Source organism: Xiphophorus hellerii, chromosome 15 (genome assembly GCF_003331165.1).
Source record: "Xiphophorus hellerii strain 12219 chromosome 15, Xiphophorus_hellerii-4.1, whole genome shotgun sequence".
Classification (NCBI taxonomy): Eukaryota; Metazoa; Chordata; class Actinopteri; order Cyprinodontiformes; family Poeciliidae; genus Xiphophorus; species Xiphophorus hellerii.
In genome coordinates, this window is record NC_045686.1 from 7911387 (window position 1) to 7931654 (window position 20268).

Below are 20268 nucleotides of genomic sequence, written 5' to 3' on the forward strand. Positions count from 1 at the left end.
ATGTTAGAATAAAATTGTTTCTATTTTTTAACTGGAAGTACCAGAGAAAGGTCATTTAACATTTCTACCTTTGGACCCCAGAGATGGGTCGATTGACCTGAAGGATTTTATCTAGCAGGTGCTAGTCCCAACATGGACTATTCACACTCCTACCTTCTGGCCTGACGGTCAATGGCCATATTTACAATTGAAGAAGGGATGCTAATTTGAGCCATCAGAGTCGTCAGTTTGGACTCAGGGTCTTTTGACCCTGTTTCGGTACGTCAGGGGAGAGGTCGAAAACCCTGGTACTCCTAGTTAAATGCTAGAAAACTTAGCAACTACTTTTTTCTTTTCTCAAATTCAAAAGTTTATATACAGTTGGCTAGGACCAGGGATAACTATCTTTTAACTATATGATTTGGGTTTCCTTCCACAAGCTTCTCACAATAGTTTGCCAGAGTTTTGGATCGTTCCTGCTGAAAGAACTGGTGTAACTGAGTCCATTTGCAGGTCGCCTCACTTGCACACACCTTTTAAGAACTTCCCACTTCTTTATAGGATTGAGATCAGGATTTTGTGATGGCCACACCAAAACACTGACAAAAATTAAGTTCTTTATCCTTGTCTGCAATTGCAAACTGCAATCTGGCTTTTTTTGTTTTATGTGAGTGTGTCTTCCTCGCTGAGTGGCCTTTCAGCCCATGTCGGTGCAGAACAGTTTGACTGTGGATAATGACACTGTCTTACCAGCTACAGTCACACCAGGTCTTTGGCTGGGGACAATCAGCATATTTTGGACCAGAACCCGTTCATCTCTGGGACACAGAACCAATCTCCTTTCTGAGAAGTATGATGGCTGTGCAGTTCCTTCATGTCTATACTTGCATATAGTTGTTTGAGAAGATGAACACGGCACCTTAAGGCATCAGTAAATTGTTCCCAGGGATGAACCTGACTTGTGCAGCTGGAAAATTCTCTTCCTGATATCTTGGCTGATTTCTTTTGACTTTTCCATCAAACAGTTTGCTTCAGGTATGTCTCCAACACGTTCTGTAGTACTGCTACGATATTTAATTACCTTAAGCGTGGTGCATTCAAGTACACATCCTACGTTAACTCATTAGCGTAGTAAATTTGTTATTTCCATTAAGTGTTGTTTCCATTAAGTGAGCCACATTCCTATTTAACACTTTCTAAAAAAATAAATAAATAAAAAGTTCCCCACAAGTTAAATCTATAAACTGAGAAAATAATTGGGGGACAAAAATAATAATAATTTTTGTTCTTGGCATTAATATATATTTATAGAAAAAAAGGAAGGGAAATCATGATCTCTGGAGACAGTTACTTATTAAATAAATGTCTACATGGAATTAATGCAACAATTAGTTACTGAAAGAAATAAAAATATATCTTTACAATGTTAATGCTTGGAAATATTTTGAATTAAACACAAATCTATGCTTATCTCTATAATATCAAACTTTTTAGGTTTATCTCTTCTACAGTCTAAATGTTGTGTTGTTGTTTTAAGAACAACTGCTGTTGAGCTGCATCCATCCATTTTCTGTACACCCTTGTCCCTTAGAGGGGTGTAAGGGTGCTGGTCCCTATCTCCAGCTAACGTTCCGGGCGAGAGGCGGGGTACACCTGGACAGGTCGCCAGTCTGTCGCAGGGCAACACAGAGACAGACAGGACAAATAACCATGCACACACACACACACCTAGGGAGAATTTAGAGAGACCAATTAACCTCACAGTCATGTTTTTGAACTGTGGGAGGAAGCAGGAGTACCCGGAGAGAACCCACGCATGCACAGGGAGAACATGCAAACTCCATGCAGAAAGACCACTGCAGAAAGACGCCATTGTGTGCAGCCCCTGTTGAGCCGCAGTTCTTTGTAAATAATCTGAACTGGTTAGTTGCCAACGTGGTCTTCCCACATGGACAGGTTTCCTTTTGATGAGGTAGTGATATTGTAAAAACTGACATGACTGCTGCTCGCCTCTTTTTGATCAATAAATTATCTATTAAAAACACTTCTTTAAGGGTAGGATGATCAGTGCGGCATAGTGCACTCATTAGTTGGTTATTTCTTCTTCAAAAGTAGAAAAAACCCCAATCTATTTCTCAGATCTAAATGAACCTAACAAAGTTTTTCTTAAAAAAATCTGCTGTACTGATAAATGTATCTTCTGCCCTCTAGTGGAAGATTTAAGTCAAAGAAGAATACAGGTACCTTCTGAGAAGCAACGTGTTCTTAATCCATTATTTTATGGTGTCAGAAAATCAAAAAAGATTTTTAAAGAGAGTCTTAAATATACACAACAAGGTTAAAAATGTTTTGGTTACATTGTGATACTTAATAAAGTCAGGGTTTTTTTAAAAGATGCAAAATTATGAAAATCTTATTTTATGTTTTTACAGATTTAAGAATTATGATAAAAATTTCACCAGAAAAAGTGACTTTTCCTTTCATGGATTTGATTATGTGATCCCTGTAGTTACATGCTGCAATCAGAAGACAGTAAAATTCAAACATCAACTGAATAAAATTTGCTTAGCTTACCTGGCAATATGAATCATTTATTTTATGTGAAGAAAATAGGGTGCATATACTTTGCATAATGCACATAATCTCATTCAGTGTTGCTTTAATCTATCTGTCCTTTATTCTGAAACAAAATGAGTAAAAAAACTATAATGAGTATATTGGACATAAGGCTGGAAAAACCCTGCTAAGTTCTGCAAGGCAGCCATTGGCTCTTAGTGATGGAATTAGGCCAACCCCCTTTCCTCATTCATACTCGTCTCACTATGACTTGCAATGTGATGTGATATTCAGACACACACACACTGCAGGGTTTCACTGTCATGTCCTGAAAGGGGAACATTAAACAGTCCTGTCTTCTGTTACAGATCAGCTGCTGCCTCATCCACACTGTAACTCACTTAATGGAATTAAATCAATCTGTCTGTATTTCAGCTGGAGTCAGCAGAGATTTCCCTTCTCCCTATAATGCAAATAGCTCTGATGGGAAATCATTCATCTCCACTGAAGCAGGATATGATGCCGCAAAGGTGTTAGTTGTGTGTGACCCACAGTTGCATGTTCTATGTGATCTACATCTCAATTTAAGGCCTATAGATCAAGTCTTTGAACCGCGTAATGAAGTCACTCCTGCTGTCATCTGTAAGAAGGGCAATATTTTTATCATAATCAGAGTCTCGTATCCCTGGAAATCTTCCTTGAAAAGCTTAAACATATGCACTGTGAAGAAATATCTGCACTCTTACAAATTTCTTCTATCTTTGCTTATGTTTTTGATGAGTATGAGTTTGACTTTCCTTAGCTTTAAATTATGTTATAATGTTATTCCCTTATCAAACACATACCTGGAGTATTGCCTTGATTCTTTCATGCATGAGAAATCATTTAATATCCCGGCAGTTATTTGGGGGTGCAAAATGTTTGGTTTTCACCGAACGCCGTCTTTTCAACACAGCTCCTCCTCTGAGCTCCAGGTCAATAGATATCAATAAATTAACTTTTTTTATGTTCCTCCTTGTTTTTAGCTCAAGAGATAATGCTTTGTGTTTCTATGGATTAACTGTAAGGCATGAAATGAAAAGATTTGTAACATCTGTAGGTTATCCTGCAATAGTCAGCCCCGCCCACTCCTCACTACTCCCCAGGGCTGCCTACTGACCAGTTCTCCGTCTAACAGGTCCGGAAAATCTCTGAGACCTGGGTATTACCCTAAAAGTACTCTATAAGAGATAATCTATTTAAACTGGTGGCGAAAGTGACTCGTCTAGCTCTAACTACCTCCAATCCAGAAGTTATGACCCTTTACAGTTAAGAAACAATCAGCTGAGTAGCCCTCGCAGCTGCATAATTCCAATAACCACTTCTGTTAACGGTAGCCCACTTTCTAAATCATAACTTGCACTTGGAACCGGCTAGATTATGTTTAGTGACTTAGATGTAAGTCCCAGGGTCATTATTCACTCTCACCAAAGGAAATTATGAAGCCTCCTATTTACTGGAATCATGTACATTAGTTTTACCTTAATTAAAAGAACTGGACAACGATTAAATGACTCTATTAATTCCAATGTCCACCAATCTCATTAGAATTTTGTAGTATAAATTTATTAAGCAAGCTTAAGCAGGGATATGCGACATACAAATCAATTATCAATCGTATATAGATCAAAAACAGTGTAATAAAATTTACATGTACAATCATACTACTCTGTCTCCTTTCCCTAAGAGTTAAGTCGCAAGTTCTGAAATGGAATTTCAATGAGCAGATTCAACTCATACCCAGACGATGGTGGATCTTTTGGCAACAGGAATTTCTTGCATCCTTGGTTGAGGTCTTTGCCTTGTGTGGAAAAACCCTCCTTAGAAAGGAAACAAAGCAGAACGGGTCTGAATCCTTTTTGCAAGACCCAGTTCTTCCTCCCTGTGGGACCTTTGTCCTTCCTCCAAGTCTTGCTGCAGAGTTTAAGTGCTGAGTTGAGACGAGACCGTCTGTCAAATAAAGAACTAGAGATGGGGCGACGGGACCCAGTCCTTGCTTAGCGGTGTGAAGTCTGAGCTCCCCCGTAGTTCTGAAGTGCGGTCCGTATTTCAATCTGCTCCTGCATGTTATTGCAGGTGTTGTCTCTTCTTCCGCGCCGCCAGACTGGGAACGACTAGTTCCTCTTTGCAGCTCGTATTTATACATTTCTCCATCATGTATGTGTATGGGGAGGTTTGGCCTACGTGACTTTCTTCACGGCTGCTGTGTCTCATGAAAAAGTCCCCACATTTCTTAACCTGCTTGCCGACCACACCGTACTTCTCCTTTCTTCCTGTGCTTCTTGGCCATCTGTTCAGAACTGCTTGCGACATTTCCTGTTTTCAGGGCTGTACTGCACATTCGTCTTTTCTATATTCTATAACTCACTTTATCTATTAAAACTCAGTAAACACATTCAACCTCTTGTTAAATTGATTTCAGATGATTATAACTTCATATTCATTGACAATACATCACATCTTTTCCATACATCACATCTTTTCCTTGTTGTTAATTATTAACATAATCATTACCTATTTAAATCATTACAGATCATTAATCAGAGATGCTTTGCAGAAAGTTATTGAGTGATTACTTATATTCATGTTATTCAGACTTATTCAACTTAATTAACTTTTAATCAAACTACAGGATTACTTTATTGCTTCCAAGCCATTATGCATCTTTTTCTGCGTGTGCCTGGAAAGATCTCATACCCTTATGCCAGTTTTCTTGACACATCTTAAATGAACAAATGTCAAGTGTCGTCTTCAAAAGAGTAAACCTTCACACGTCATGGTCAGTGTTTTTTAAATGAACCAGGCTAGTTGTTTGACCATGCTTTCACTCTTTTTGTCAAGTCAGGCAGAAATTGTGAGCTGGAAGGACAAACATGAACTCCTGACCTCCACATCGAGGACATCCAGCCGTAAGTGGGAGAGACTTTTTTGGTATGGTTTAATACTCATCCCTTGTAGAAACTGCATGTTGCAAATCAGTACAAAAGTTGTTCTGGATAACCAATCATTTAGGACTCAAGGAAGTTGAATTGTTGGCACACAACAAAAGTTTAACTTAAAATTCACAGTTGCTAAAATTTAAGCAACTATTACTCCAACATAAGTTGTTGGGCTGATTATGTTATAAAAATTCACTCTCTATATGCTTGGGGAATATTTGTTTTAGGCCTGATGCAATTTAAGTACATATTTAACACAACAGTTCACAGCACTCAAATAACCAGTGACCTTTCACTTGCATTTTATCATATTTCAACCACAAACTTCACTGAATGTTACAGACCAATAAAGTGAGTGTAAATTAAAAAGTATTTCTTATTTGAAAAGCTTAACTGAATTTGTTTTGAGCCCCATTGGCTCTGGTGTTGTTAATCAAACTCTACTGCAACCATTTAAGTGAGCTGAAACACAAAGGCAAGATCCAATTTGTGGCATCAGAGGTGTACATTAACACTCAAAATTACTTTGTACTGTTTAAATCTTGAATTTTAAGCAAATTAAAATCTTTTCAATTCTCTCAATTAAGCTTAAACATATTTTCATTTTCAACAAACCATGTAGGCAAAACAGAAAAATGACACACTTTATAAATGTTTACAGTCTTTTTCTACTACTTCACAATTACGCCCTACTTTGTGTTGGTGCATCACAAAATAGCCATTTAAATGCAATTTTGTGACAATAATATGTGAAGTAGTTTAAGAAGCATTGCAAATCAGAAGCGTAATCTGCTAACTGTGCTGATTTGAGCAGCATGGTGGAACTATATCAGTCAGTTCCTGAATCAATTACCTGGTATTTAACATTTAGTGTCAGATTCTGATCAGTTCTTCAGCTGAGATGACAAAAATATGAAACACACCTTTCCACTGGTGAAGAGAAGACTTCATTTTTCTATCATAGCTATTGGCTTTGGCCTTAGTATGGTTGAAAAAATGCAATCAAACATAGGGATAAGGATGAGCTAGGAAAACGAAGTTATACTTAATAAAAAAGAAAATTACAAGCCAATAGCTAATGTAAACCCTTTCTCATTGGATTATAATAAGGTGAAAGTGCTTTCTTTTCAGAGACTTCACAAGAGAAGAAGCAAGTATTTCAAAAAGCGATGTAACTGATATCTGATATGAGCCGCTACTCAAGTTGCCACAGCAACAGCATCAGAAAAACCTGCATCCAGCAGATGTGGCTCATAAGTTACCGGATCCTTCCCTCTGCTCTGACTTGGCAAAAATAAAGCGTCTTGAAATGCCACATAGCAGAAACTTGAAATAACCCATGACTGTGAAACATTGTGGCTGCAGTCCTGCCAAACAAACTCACTCACGGTAAGTGCTCTCAATTTCAGACTCATTTCCTGGCTCGTGCTCATCTCCTCATGAGAAAACAAGAGCTTTTGGCCCACCCTGCCCGAGCCTTAACAAAGACACTTTCATATACAAGGACATATTTATTGCTGACACTGCAGTGAAGCAGGATTTCCTCTAGGGAAACTGTAACAAGGACACTCAAAAGCACATTTTCATTTAGTACTAACCTTGTGTAAAGTGACTCTAAGGGGTTTGTTGCCGTAGGCAATTCGAATATCACATTAATCAGAGTCGCCAGGATGTGTAAAGACACCCAGAATGACTTTCAAAGTCATTTTAGCACCATTAATGTTGTACTTTGACATTGTGTCTTTTGATATTAGATGGGGACATTTGGTGCATTAGCAGCTAAAGTAATTTCACCTTCAATGTGCTGATGTGAACTTTTTCCTAAATAAACTGATGAATACTTTTTTTTCCTGGATGGTGTTTAAAATGTGGATGAGTCACCCCAGTTACTTTGTGATCTTTAATTGAAAATAAGCAACAAAAAAGAGAAACAAAAATATATTATTCATCTTTTAACACTTTCACATTTGGTGACTTTACAACAGTTTATTTCAATGTATTATATTAGGATTTATGTGATGTATACGTTACCCTGCAACCTCGGATGGCTGAGGGCAATGTAGCAGATGATCTTCCCTCAACGTGTGATGCTGCGATATAGAAAAGACGAGACACACACGTTGAGCTCCTTTTACCTTCAACAGGAAGATTTATTCTTCTTATGATGACCGTACTCCATATACAACACTACATATGCAATACTTCATATCAAATACTTCAGGTATCACTGTATAACTTCAACAAATAACCCTTCGATTCAGTACATTACAAATGACTGCAATATCCCTTTAAACCGAACAAGAATTATTTTAACATGCTCCATCATGAATTTTATTGAATAACAAAATATTTTAGATAGCTTTTAATTCTCCAAACCAATTAGTTTTGTTTTAACTCAAATATCTTGTCCCTTTTCCTCAGACCTTTTGTATTTTCAACTGTCAAAATAAAAATATATGGATTTGCTTTTACCTAATTCAAAAGCTTTTACTCTGCACAACATATACTTTAATATTTAAGTAATGTAGCTTTTAACTGTATTCATTGTTTTAACAAAATTACAGTATTTTATCTCTTACACAAAAAAACTACAAACTGTTCCGTTAATACTGTCTCTTCATGCAACCATTTACTCATTGAGTTTGACAACAACATTGTTTCTGTTATTGATATAACCCATAAAGAAAAGACACCAGAAAAATGTCTTTTACCATTTCAAAAGTGAAAAATACAATAAGTTCAAAATGAATTCAATCTCTATTGCTTCAACTGTTTCTCAGCTAGCTCAACACATGTACAATGTTCGCTCGCATTAGCATTAGTTAGCCTCCCGAAATACGTCCCGTTTTCTACACAATGTCAATCCAAAGCTGTACAAAGTGACCCACCAGTTGACTCTCGAGTCTATAACCTCTTAACTCTTGAATGACACCACATTTATGCATCAAAATACATTTTTACTGACCTGCGATATGGAAAAGACGAGACACACACGTTGAACTCCTTTTACCTTTAACAGGAAGATTTATTCTTCTGGTGTGCTCAATCTTTTCTTGGTCACTAACGCGTCAGCGCCCCTAGCGGCCATGTGTAGAATTGCACGGACTAACTGAAATAACACTTAAGAACCTATTACGATGAGAAATTAAAGATACAAAATGAAAAATTATGTTGGGGTGCCTATTTTCTTACTTCTTGGTTTTGTTTATTAACAACTTGTTTTTCACCCCTCTACATATACATGCAAGGTGTAACATGGTTTGCATTCAAACTCTGTAAATCCACACTTTGTTAATCCACCTTATCTTTGGAAGTATGTCGCCAACTTTCAACATCTAGAAACATTTTCTTAAGCCACACCCTCAATTGGACTCAGGTCTGGACTTTGGTAGCTTTCTTTCATAAAATACTTTTTATTTTTGCCAATCAGATTTTTTGGCGTTCATGTCTAAAGGCTGTCTAATCAGAGGACCTTGCCACCTCAACTGCAGATCTGTTCAGCTCTTTCACAGCACCTTTTTGCTGCTTCACTGATTAATACTGTCCTTGACTAGCTTGTCATACTTCTTTCATTTTTAAGTGATGGATCAATCTGTGCTCTCTGGGATGTCCAACGCTCACGACAGTGTTTTATATCCTAACTCTCCACAACTTTACCCCTGACCTGTGCAGTGACTTTCTTAGCACTTAATTTTCTCTACCAACCCCAAAAGCCATCAGAGAGCAGGTTTACTCACATCAAGACAGCATAATAAAACACACTGAAGTTTGTTGCCCTGCAATGGACTGGCGACCTCTCTGGGGTGTACCTGCTTTTCATCCAATCACTGCTGGACACAGACAACAACCCTGCAAGGACAAGCAGACATTTAATGGATGAACTGATGGATGTGCTTTGGTAAAAGCACAAACTTTGAGGGGTATGAACAGTTTTGCACGTGTTGAATCTATGACAAGCAACGTTTCATTTGAAGAAATACGTTTTTATATGTTTAGGGAAATATAGATAAATCTACAACTGCTATCCATAAACTGCATCAGCATGTTTCCTTCTTCTGTGACAGCTCGTCTCACAAAATCCCTTAGCCAACAGTTTTGGCTCAGTCAACATCCTCTTAAATCCTAGATGTGAAAGGTATTGAATCAGTCATCCATCAAAAAGTCATCAACAGGGAGCCTTCTCCTCTCAGCCAGCAGGTGATGTATTAGTCAGGATGCTGAGATTTATGTCTTTCATTCAGTGTTTTCTCTGTTCACTCAGGGTTTGGCTGCTCTGTTTGTCACACCTCCACCTGCTCCACCCTTCCGCCACCACTGTGATTAAGCATCTCTCCTGCGTCCAGACGAATGATGCGCTGTCAGTCTCAACTAGTGTGTAATCAAGAGGAAGGCTCTTGATTTGTTGAAATCAGAACTTCTCGTGCATTATGGCCAGGTGATCGATCCGGGCGGGAAGCCAGAGGTCCATTAGTGAACATGCTGCACACTGAGAGCCTTAATGAAAAACCACTGCAGATCCTCATAAGGGATTTCCCCTGATATTGTTACTTTTTTATAGCACTACAGGCAAGAGTTAGAATGAAGCCAACTATGCATTATTTAGATTATGTATGAGCCCTTTTACCATTTCACTGAATAGATTAAAGTGCAGGATGGATAGCGGTGCTGTTTTATGCAATATATTTTAGTGTAACGAGTGCAGAACTAATTCTTAATCTCATAGTTTTGCTAGTAGAGTAAAAAGCACAAAGATATTCTGGATTTGAAACCAATTAAAGCGGTTTTCAATATATTTGTATCAAATTCAAGATATTGGTAAGGATTTGTATATCATTGCTTACATTTTCCATTTTAAAATTTCAGATTTTTCCAAACTTGTATTAGATTGAAGTGTGAGAAATAGTAACAACTGTGGTTTTGTTTAAAAGTACCATTTGTGACCTAAACTCTGAAAGTAAATAAAATTTGTTTAAAAGTTTCAGGACTTTAACTTGCTCGTTTTGTTGTATTTCCTTTGTTGTTGTTTTTTTTTTTGATAAAAAAAAACTAAGCAAAAGAGTCTAAATTAAAAATAAAAATTTAAAAAAGATAAAACTTTTAAAAAATTTTCAAAGAACAAGCTTGAAGTTCAGTTTAACAGATGTAAAAACAAAATTCATAACTAGCTGCTAAAAATTAGGAACTAAATTCACAGTCCTATTCTGTAATGGTTCATATTTATTTTGTCTTTTTTTCATATAAGGTTTTTTGAAAATATATGCTGTGGCATTCTTCACCAAGAAGAATGTAGCTAACAGTGTGGTGAGCCTCAACTGCATCCATAAGCGCACACATAAAAGCAATAAAAAGTGTCTTCAGTGTGAATGTTACGACTCTTTTCTGCCTTAAAGACTTGATGTTTGTTCAAGTTTCCATCTCCAGTGTTCATTCACTCATATGTAAAGCACAAATTAACGATGCAGAGAAAACTAAGTTCAGTTTGGGTCCAAAAGAGAAAATAACTCCTTTGATTTTGTTTGTGCACAAAAAACAAAGAATTAAAGTCACTTTTCTACAATGCAGTGTAAAAGTTGATTAGTTTATTCTATCTTTTTATATTGATCATAGTTTATCAGTTTTTCTTCCAGATCTTATTACCAGGAAGTCTATCATAGCTAGACTTCCTGGTAATAAAAGTCTATCATAGAGAAACAGTAACTACCCATCAAGAACTTTGTTTAGTTGTCTTTGGAACAAGCATGTTTTATGGAAATACATTTACAATGTGCTGGCATTTGAAAATTAGCTCATTGGCACTGTATATTAACTAACCCATTTTTTCTTGAGCTTTGCCAATATTCCTGCTCTGAAGTGACTGACCTCACCCTTTACTGAAGTAGAGGTTTTTATTACCTGATTCCATGTTCTGCCTTAATGTGACCCAGCAATTAAAACTGAATCAAGGCTGCTGAATCTCAATCATGCTTTTTTAAATGCAAAAGCACAGCTGTCAGGTAAAATAAACTGTTTTGTGTAGTTACACATAATCAAGTCGTAAAAGTAAAGTAACTTTTACTTTTACTGATAAAAATAAAAGTTACTGATAAAGTAATGTCCTTATCAGAGAAATCTGTCGCTGTGCTGCTGCAAAGACTGGAGAAAACAGACTTTCTTATAGCTTAATAGCCTTGGTTGTTAGCTTGAAATATTATGTGAAATTATACAGACAAGACTTACACACTCCAGGTTTTCCTGAAATAAATTGTTTTGTTTTTTAAAAGTTTTGAATAAATCATTGAGTTATTTTCTATTTAGAACATATTTCTTATCGAAAATCGATTTTGTGTTGACACCTTTATATGCAAAGAGAACCTCAAATAAATTGTGTTTCGGTAACACTTTATTGTGCACCCCATCTGTTGGTCCATCTTCTCTGGCGCCGAGGAACAATCTAAATCAGACCATTACCGTCTCTTAATGATCAGGCTGACTGCTGCTGTTTTAGTCTCTCCTTTGGGGCTTTTTTTGTACTTGTGCTTTCAAGTAGCTTTGCAGACCATCATGCAAGCACATTCTATCTTTTTTTTTTTTTTTTTAGTCAGATAGCAACACAGAAAAAGCAGATAAAAGTTTAGTGATTTTACAAGGAATGCAGCAAGAGCTGAGATATTTTAAACTGATCTATTGGAGTTATAGGGGGAAGATGCCATTAATTAATGATGTTATAATCATAATCAAGGTGAATTATGGTTGGTGGATGGTTTCAGTTGCTTACAGGAGAAGGGAAATCTGATCCTAATGAGGTTTTGTGTTGCCTGTGAAGGCAAGTGAGAGGGGAACTGTACTCCAAATGACGATGATGGAGGAGAACATCTTAAAGGAAGATCCTTTGGAAGAGCTTCATCTAGGATAATATGTGGCGCCCTGCTCTCATTATGTTTTGAAGACTGTTTAAATTGTCCTGCATCAGAGACATTTGTCTTCTTACTGCATAAATCATCAGACAAATCTACAGCTTGTAAACTTAAAATCAAGCTGGAGGCTTTGCAATTACAATTTTTATAATGGATATTCCCTGTGCTATATATAATGCAATATCATTAATGTTTGGTAACTTGTGTTTTTGGCTTCCTTTTTTCACTCTTTTCAACGTAAAGGTCGACAAATTATAAGAAAATATGATTTGTTACAAGAAGACTATAAAGAAACGTGTGGTAGTTCAAGAGTTTTTATAGTAGTGACGTTAATTTTTATATTATATATATTCAAGCTCACATTTTTTATATACTATTTTATTTTTAATTGGAGTTAATAATCAAATGGTAAATCATTATATCACTATTTATGCAAGTTAAAACTGAACCTGTTGGAAATGTTTTAGAATAGTCAGTCAGTCAGTTAGTCAGTTAGTTAGTTAGTTAGTTAGTTAGTTAGTTAGTTAGTTAGTTAGTTAGTTAGTTAGTTAGTTAGTTAGTTAGTTAGTTAGTTAGTTAGTTAGTTAGTTAGTTAGTTAGTTAGTTAGTTAGTTAATTTTTTTGTTTGTTTGTAAGTTTGTTTGTTGGTCACTTTCTCGTCACTGATGTTGAATTTCACTCAGGCTTGTCTGGAATTTAAGAGGACTTTTTGACAAATTGACTATATTAATCAAAAAGATGGCAGTTACATTTAATCAAAGAAGATTAAGACAAGATCATCTTAATTAATCATTCTGACAGAATCCTGGTGAACAATTTTATGGATGATCAGAGTGGAACCAGAAGGTCTGGAGCATGACTGCTTTATTTCAAATGGAATTGCTCTTGTCTGCTTTTCTGTCCTTTAAGAGGGACAAATATTATCACATTAAAGTCAGAATTAGATTTTAAAAAGCACCAGCATGACCAGATGGGCATTAAGAGGATGCAAGCTGCACAAAAGTAACGGTTGTTCTGCATGAAGGCCTTTTCATGATGTTAATCATCCTATAGGAAATTTAAGTCTCAAATCAATTGGGTCATTTTGGGCTAATCAAAGTAATTGCATTGCTACTAAGCAATGTAGTGGCCAGTTACTCACTGAATAATATTATTAAGGCTTTGTTAAGTGCTTTTGGACTCACACTGCAGCAGAGTCGATTTCCATTTTAATGTCAATGGACATTACAGAATAATTGATGGTGAAACACAGAAGCCTGACCTGTCTTGTCACTACAACCGGGAGAAAATAAGAGAGAGAGATGAAGAGGTGGGATCCAAACTGCTCTTCAACTCGATATAAAAGAAACTTTTCTGGAATGATGGAGTATTTCACCTCATTCACTGTTATTACCGTGGTTTATTGGGCGGTGCAACAGATGTGTCTGGTAATTTATCTTCATATCTGCAGACAGATTGAGTCACTCTTGAATTACTACTGTGTGCTGTTTGTTTGCATGCGTAAACATTTGCTTCATTATAAAATAAATCTCCACATTTTTCACTCTCACCTCCTACTAGGCTTGAGGGCAGTTTTTGCAGCGTCTATCCAATCTATGTTGAGTTTATTAGCTGGATGTAAGAATCCATCCGATTTATTGCCTCTCCATGCCCAACACATCAGCAAAAAAAGTCTATGCGGTCACTCATTATATGGGCTGCAGTAATGAATATATCAAAATCCTCACAATTTTTTTTTTCATAACTCAGTTGGAGCTGAAATAACAGCACAGAAGGTATGGATTCTATTTGATTTTCAATTAAGTGCCGTTTATTGATACGTTGGAAGGCTGAATGGTTATCATTACTTATCTGCAATTCATAGAGCCAGCTGTTAACTTTAACTGCCGTAAAAATCTTGATGCAGCAGGAAATTCTTTAACTAGCCACAGTTCTGCTAGATTTAATGACTGAACGGATGCATTTTATGTTGAAAGAAATGAAATGACAAGCCTAAGTGGATGCATGAAAGCTTCCTGTGTTTTTCTTCCTTGCTTATGGAATCGCTTTTGCACAGTTGTTCTTTCATAGACCGAAAAAAATAAGAGTTGAATGTTATTTACAGGTAGAATTTGGAGTGTAGCTGGAGAAAGTTTGTTATTCTTATTAGCATAATCAGTTGCTGCAGTGTCTAAATGCTGATCCAGCTGTACACAACAAAAGCTTTCATTGCCATTTAAAGCTGGACAGGTAATTTGTCAGAGCTGGAAGAATAACGGGAGCTGTAAACAAGAAACAAAGCAGTGGGGCCATTAAACTCAACCACTTGGCTAAAATGGGTTTGTCACAGTCAGTCAGCTCAAGAGATAATCTTTCTTTTCCAGGAAAGCTAGAAGACAGATAATTGCAGTAGAGACGTCATCTAAAATGTATGTTTTACACACACAACATGCTCTTAATATTGCGTTATTGATTTCTGTGTGCCATTTTCAAACATTGCATTTAAATATTATAAAAATCCAATAATCTGCAGAAGGAGTGAGGCACTCTTTGGCAAATATGAGCAACAATTCCATAGTAAATTTAAAACAAAAATTAATACAATTTAACTAATTTATACTTATACATATTTATTTGTTTATGGGCATATTGCTTATAACTAGTTGAAACAATGTTATCTGAAAAGTGGTGGATCGATTTGACTGTGATGTGTCTTTAGTTCTTATATTAAAACAGTTTAACTGCTGATTTTATCTTTCTTTTCAGCAATGGAAAGATGTCGGAACTTTTAGCAGCTGATCGGCAGTGCGCAGCAATACATGGAGCCTTACCATAATCTGCATGCGACCAGCAAAAACTCAGGTCACTCTTGATCTATTTCCAGCATTGAATGAAAAGATCTTCAATGGTAGGAATGATATGATGAAAAATGTATGTGGTTTTTAAAGTTTTCAAAGTTTAACTAGCCACTAAATCAACTTTTTTTTTGCTGATAAAGTGTTCAAATAGGTTACCTGTGGTTCTATCTTTATATTTCTGTGCAAATTTTGACATTTTCGTGTGAGTTCGCTCAGTTCTGCATTATTTAACCTGAATTTAACCTGGTGGCCTCCCTCAGTTTAAAGGTGCCTGAGCCCTACCTGTTTGTTTAAAACATTATAGCTTTTTATCCACTATCAAGTATAAAAGCATCTCACTCAGACAACACATACCCAGCATCTCCACTTCACAAATTGTGTTTACTTTTGCAGTACAGAAAATCAATCATACCATCCACTATACGCATAAACTAAGAACTTTTATTTTTATTACGACTTTTTGCTCATTGATTTTTGCGTCAAGTGGATTTGTACAAAAACAGTCCAATAAAACAAGTCCAAGAAACATTCTCATGTCTGGCTTCATAACTTAATAATCCATGCACTGACGTGAATCAACAGGGTTTAAGAGTTAACTTATTTCACTGATACAGATCTCAGACTGACGCCATGTTTCTCCACACCCCAAGATGCTCTGACCTGGAAAGTTAATTTAATAATGGAGACTGAAACAACAATTTAGACTGCAGTTGTTTACTATGTAATACGATACTTTTGTGGAAAACAGGCAGACATTGAATTAGAGTTGCTCAGTACGGTCGGCATTAACCCCAATTATGGCAGTAAACTTGATACTCGATACGCGTTTTAGATTTTTTTTTTTTTTTTTTTTTTTAGTTTTGTTTCATAACAATGAGCTCAGTGTTGATGTGCATTTAATACTACAGCCTAACGAAAGTCTTTGGTGCTTATCAATATCTAGCTCACAGCTATGCATTTCTGCATGTACATACAGGGCAGGTGGTCATTTTATTCATGGTCATTGTGTCCTATTTTACTACCATACTCATCTGATCCTCTTCTGATTCATTAGCAGGACTCTGAGTCCTCTTTGCCCTTTACTGCCTCCATTATGCTCATTTTATTATAGCTCTCCATGCATGGATGATGAGTCTGTTAGTTCATCCAACTGAGAACCATGTAGCTGACATTTTTTCACCCTGCCCTTCATTTTACCTGCCCAACGTGGCTTTCTGACACTCTGAAATACGTCAGATAAATGTAAATTCAGCTTGTATGAAGCCAATCAGACTGTGATGAACAGATTCAGAAAGTGAAACTGATATATGATGTGTGCTTCACTTGTACTGCTGGATTACTGCATACAGAGACATTAAAGTAAATAATGGAGCAAAGCTACAATTTATAAAGTTTTGTGTTCTAAGTGATTTATTTTCAGTTGTTGAGTAAGCAGTAATGGGAAATTCTTGAAGTGACTGCAATATTGAACTATGTCATTGTGCTAGTATTTTTTTATAATGTCATGCAGTCCTTTGGACTTACAAATGCTTGAAAGCTGTATAAAAACATTGTTTTAGTTTGATTTTTGCCTCTCAGAGCAACAAATGAATATATACTCCAGATGAGTGTGTAATGTATTTAAAAGTTTTTGACAGAAATATTTTGATATATACCAAGAACAAGAAGTAAGGGAGTATTAAAACCACTGATGTTGCCCACCTGCTGTCCAGCATTTGATCTTAAACTTGCAGCTATAGCATAGAATCTGTATGAAGATAATTTACTTATCCCAAGAACAATCAATTGTTGGATGCTGGAAGCTTGAATCAGCCTTTTGTGTTTCACCATCTAAACTGCCCAAACAGAATTGAATCTGTAGGCAAAGGCAAAGAGGTCACAGTGAAGCTGATGCTGCAGTGTGCAGTAAGCTGAGCTGAGTTCTGGTCCCTCTGAGGCGAACACAAGACCACACAAGGGACCTTGGATTATCTGACTACCTCTCCCTCTATAATGACTGTTTCTAGGCATTAATACAAGAATAGACCATGCCCATGACCAAAAAACCCTACTGAAATGCTTCATTGTTGAAGTGTTTACAATTGGATAAGTCACACTACAGTGTTCAAGGTGAGGTGAAGGTGATTTATGTTTTTTTTTTTACAGTGTGTTGGCAATCTATTTCACGATTCCTTGTTTCTGTGTTGGTCTTTATGAGTACATTGTGCTTTGGCTAGACTGTTTTAAAAAAAATGCAGTTCTCTAATGATGCAGTTTTTAAGCTTAGACTGCAGAAACTGTAACGACAAATTCAATATTCTTAAAGTCTTCTCTGGGAAGCACCGACATCTTATCTAGCTATTGGCTGCTGTTTGGTATCATGTTCTGGATCGAATGGTCAAAATTTGAAGAAACAAGACATATAATTTAACATTTTATTCAATTAACAAGCATACCTCAGTAGTATGGCGCAATATTAGTGCCAAAATTAAGACTATTAAGCACCTAGCAGTGGTTATTTCTTTTTCACAAAAGGCTATAAATATTCAGAAGTCAGTATACTAATCTGATTAATGTACAATTGTTTGTACATTTTAACCCCATATATTCAACATAAGTGCCAATACAGAGTGTGCTGTATACTGTATGTATGTGTAATGCGTACAATAAAATTATAGGCAGTATTTATCCTCTAAGATCTGGAACTACAAAGTTTGGTAAACAGGTGCATTTGCTGCTCTTAACATGGAAAGGGTTGGACAACTCTTAACAAAATGAAGAAAAAAATAACCTAGTCTGGATTAAAGCCACATGATTGAAAAAAAGAAAACAGAATGCAAATGTATTCAAAGTGGTTTCCTTGTTGTGTGTGACACAAGCTAAAACCACAACCTTGCTGGTAAAAGCTAAGTGGATGTGACCTGGCCTCACTCTGCTCGGAGGAACACCATGTACCAGCTCTGATCCAGCACACTGTGTTTTAAGAGCTGAAGCTACAGGACATGTCTGGACTGTTTTTCACAAGTAAGGTCTGGAAAACATATCTTCTAACATATCTCTCCATATAGATCCAGTAGTGGTAGCTTAATAGCTACCACTTATTCCTGGGAAAACACATCTTTAGATTGGTGATAAAAGTGCTGTTGATAACTAACCTTTTAATTTACTAAAGCACATCAATCCTATGAATGAGGTGAGAAGAATAAAAATTTACCAAATTAAACTATTTGAAAGAAATTTGTGGATATAGCTAAACATGATTTATTTATTTTTATTCCATTTCATTGTTGTATGTGAGATTCAGTGGCTGCTACTCTAAACTAACAGCAACTTGTAGCAAGGAAACCAGAAGCAAACCTGGAGGATGCATAAATTAACCAAAAAGTTTAAACTATGCCTTACAAGGCATAGTTTTCCTCATTGTTTTCCTCATATGCACATTCCTCATTGCTCACAGTGACCTTTTATTTTGTGTGATGTTCAGGGACCCTCGGGCATTTTGGACTGTACAAGTTCATAAACCTTACCTACAAAACAAATGCCAGAAGCTTAGAAAAAAATGTTTTCTCCTCAAACACTTGACATGTGGCATGTGAATAAAGTGCCCTGCAAAGGTATTAATACATTTTAAACATGTTTGTGTGGATTCTATTTACTTGTAACAATTGGGGACTTCTGAAGACAAACATAGATATCTTTTTAATATATGTTTACATTTGTAAAACATAGGTGAGAAAGGTGTATGAGTACTTTTACAAGATGCTGTTGGTGTAAAAAATATGTTAAAAAAATTTTTTTTTAAAAATCCAGTTTTACCGTTATTAACTACGGGGATTTATGTCAAAATAAATAACATCTCTTCATAACATCTCTGCAACCTAGATATAATTACTGTCTCTTTTCTGTGTGCAAACATTTCCCATTAAACAAATGTGAAATAGATTGAAACACAATTTCTCACATAGGACTAACAAATATAAAAAACAGCTTAAATAAATGTATTGATTTTTTTTTTCTTTTCCCCTTATAAAAGTGATCCCAATATTTCTGACAGAAATCCAATTGTCCAGTGACACCTTATATCCCGGTGCTTTAGTGCTCCACCACGTCCAGTCGATGAGCTTTACAGCTTCATTTTTTCCACAAAACTATTGGGGTAAGCAGCTTCGCTTCGGCTGTAATGTAGTAAAAGAGGTTTCATTTCATGGGTTATAAAAAAAGGCCTAAAGGTAAAGCACATGAAATAGGAACCTATGCATTCTCTCCGCAGCAACATTTCTGCTGACACACTTGCTGTGACCTTTACACGTAATTGGTATTTTTCTAATATACTTTAACAACACCACATCTGAAAGCAACCAGCTCACAGGGCTTTGTATGGTGATTAATTAATACAGGGTCAGGTTTGCCTACTGGGAAAACTAAATCTGAGTTGTGCTTTTATTGTTAAGTTACATCTACAAGTGTCCACCCTAAATAATAGCTTTTATGTAACTTGATAATTTTTTGTCACCATTTTTGATGTCATTTTAAACTAGATATTTTGTGTCAAAATGTATACACCGGACTTCCGCCACAGATTTTTCTCTGGAACATAACCCCAAATTGTTTATGTAAAATTTGCCTATTTGCAAGTTTTTGTTTCTTTTTTTTTACATAAAACACATCTAAAACGCCTCTTGGAATGCAAAAGTATCTAGGCACAATGGTGCCTGACAAGAGCACCATTTATTTTCCTTAGAGCTGATTGACGCACCCCCCAAGAGCAGAGAATTTATGGTCTGAGTTAAAGATTGGGGTAATGCAAGAGGCTTTCCAAAATTAAAAAAAATGTGTTTCTCACCAAATGAAATCATAGATGGTTGAACAATAACTGATGTGGGGGAGGGTTATGGGGCCATCTAAGATTATCCTGTCCTGGGAACAGTCAAAGCTGTCAGCTGGTCTGTCTGAAGAAAACCTGTTAGATACTGAAAAAGACATGTCAGTTTTCTATCTATTAAAAACCATTAATCACTTTCTAACAGGAATGTCAGACTCTCACAT

The 20268-nt window shown here is 36.2% G+C and overlaps 1 long non-coding RNA gene across 1 annotated transcript; it reads left to right on the forward strand.

Annotated features, from left to right (window-relative positions):
• The first annotated feature begins 173 nt into the window (after nt 1-173).
• On the forward strand, nt 174-18085 carry LOC116733778 (uncharacterized). Its single transcript, XR_004342112.1, has 3 exons — nt 174-296; nt 3569-3578; nt 18075-18085. It is a non-coding gene; the product is annotated as an uncharacterized LOC116733778 (long non-coding RNA).
• The last annotated feature ends 2183 nt before the right edge of the window (nt 18086-20268 follow it).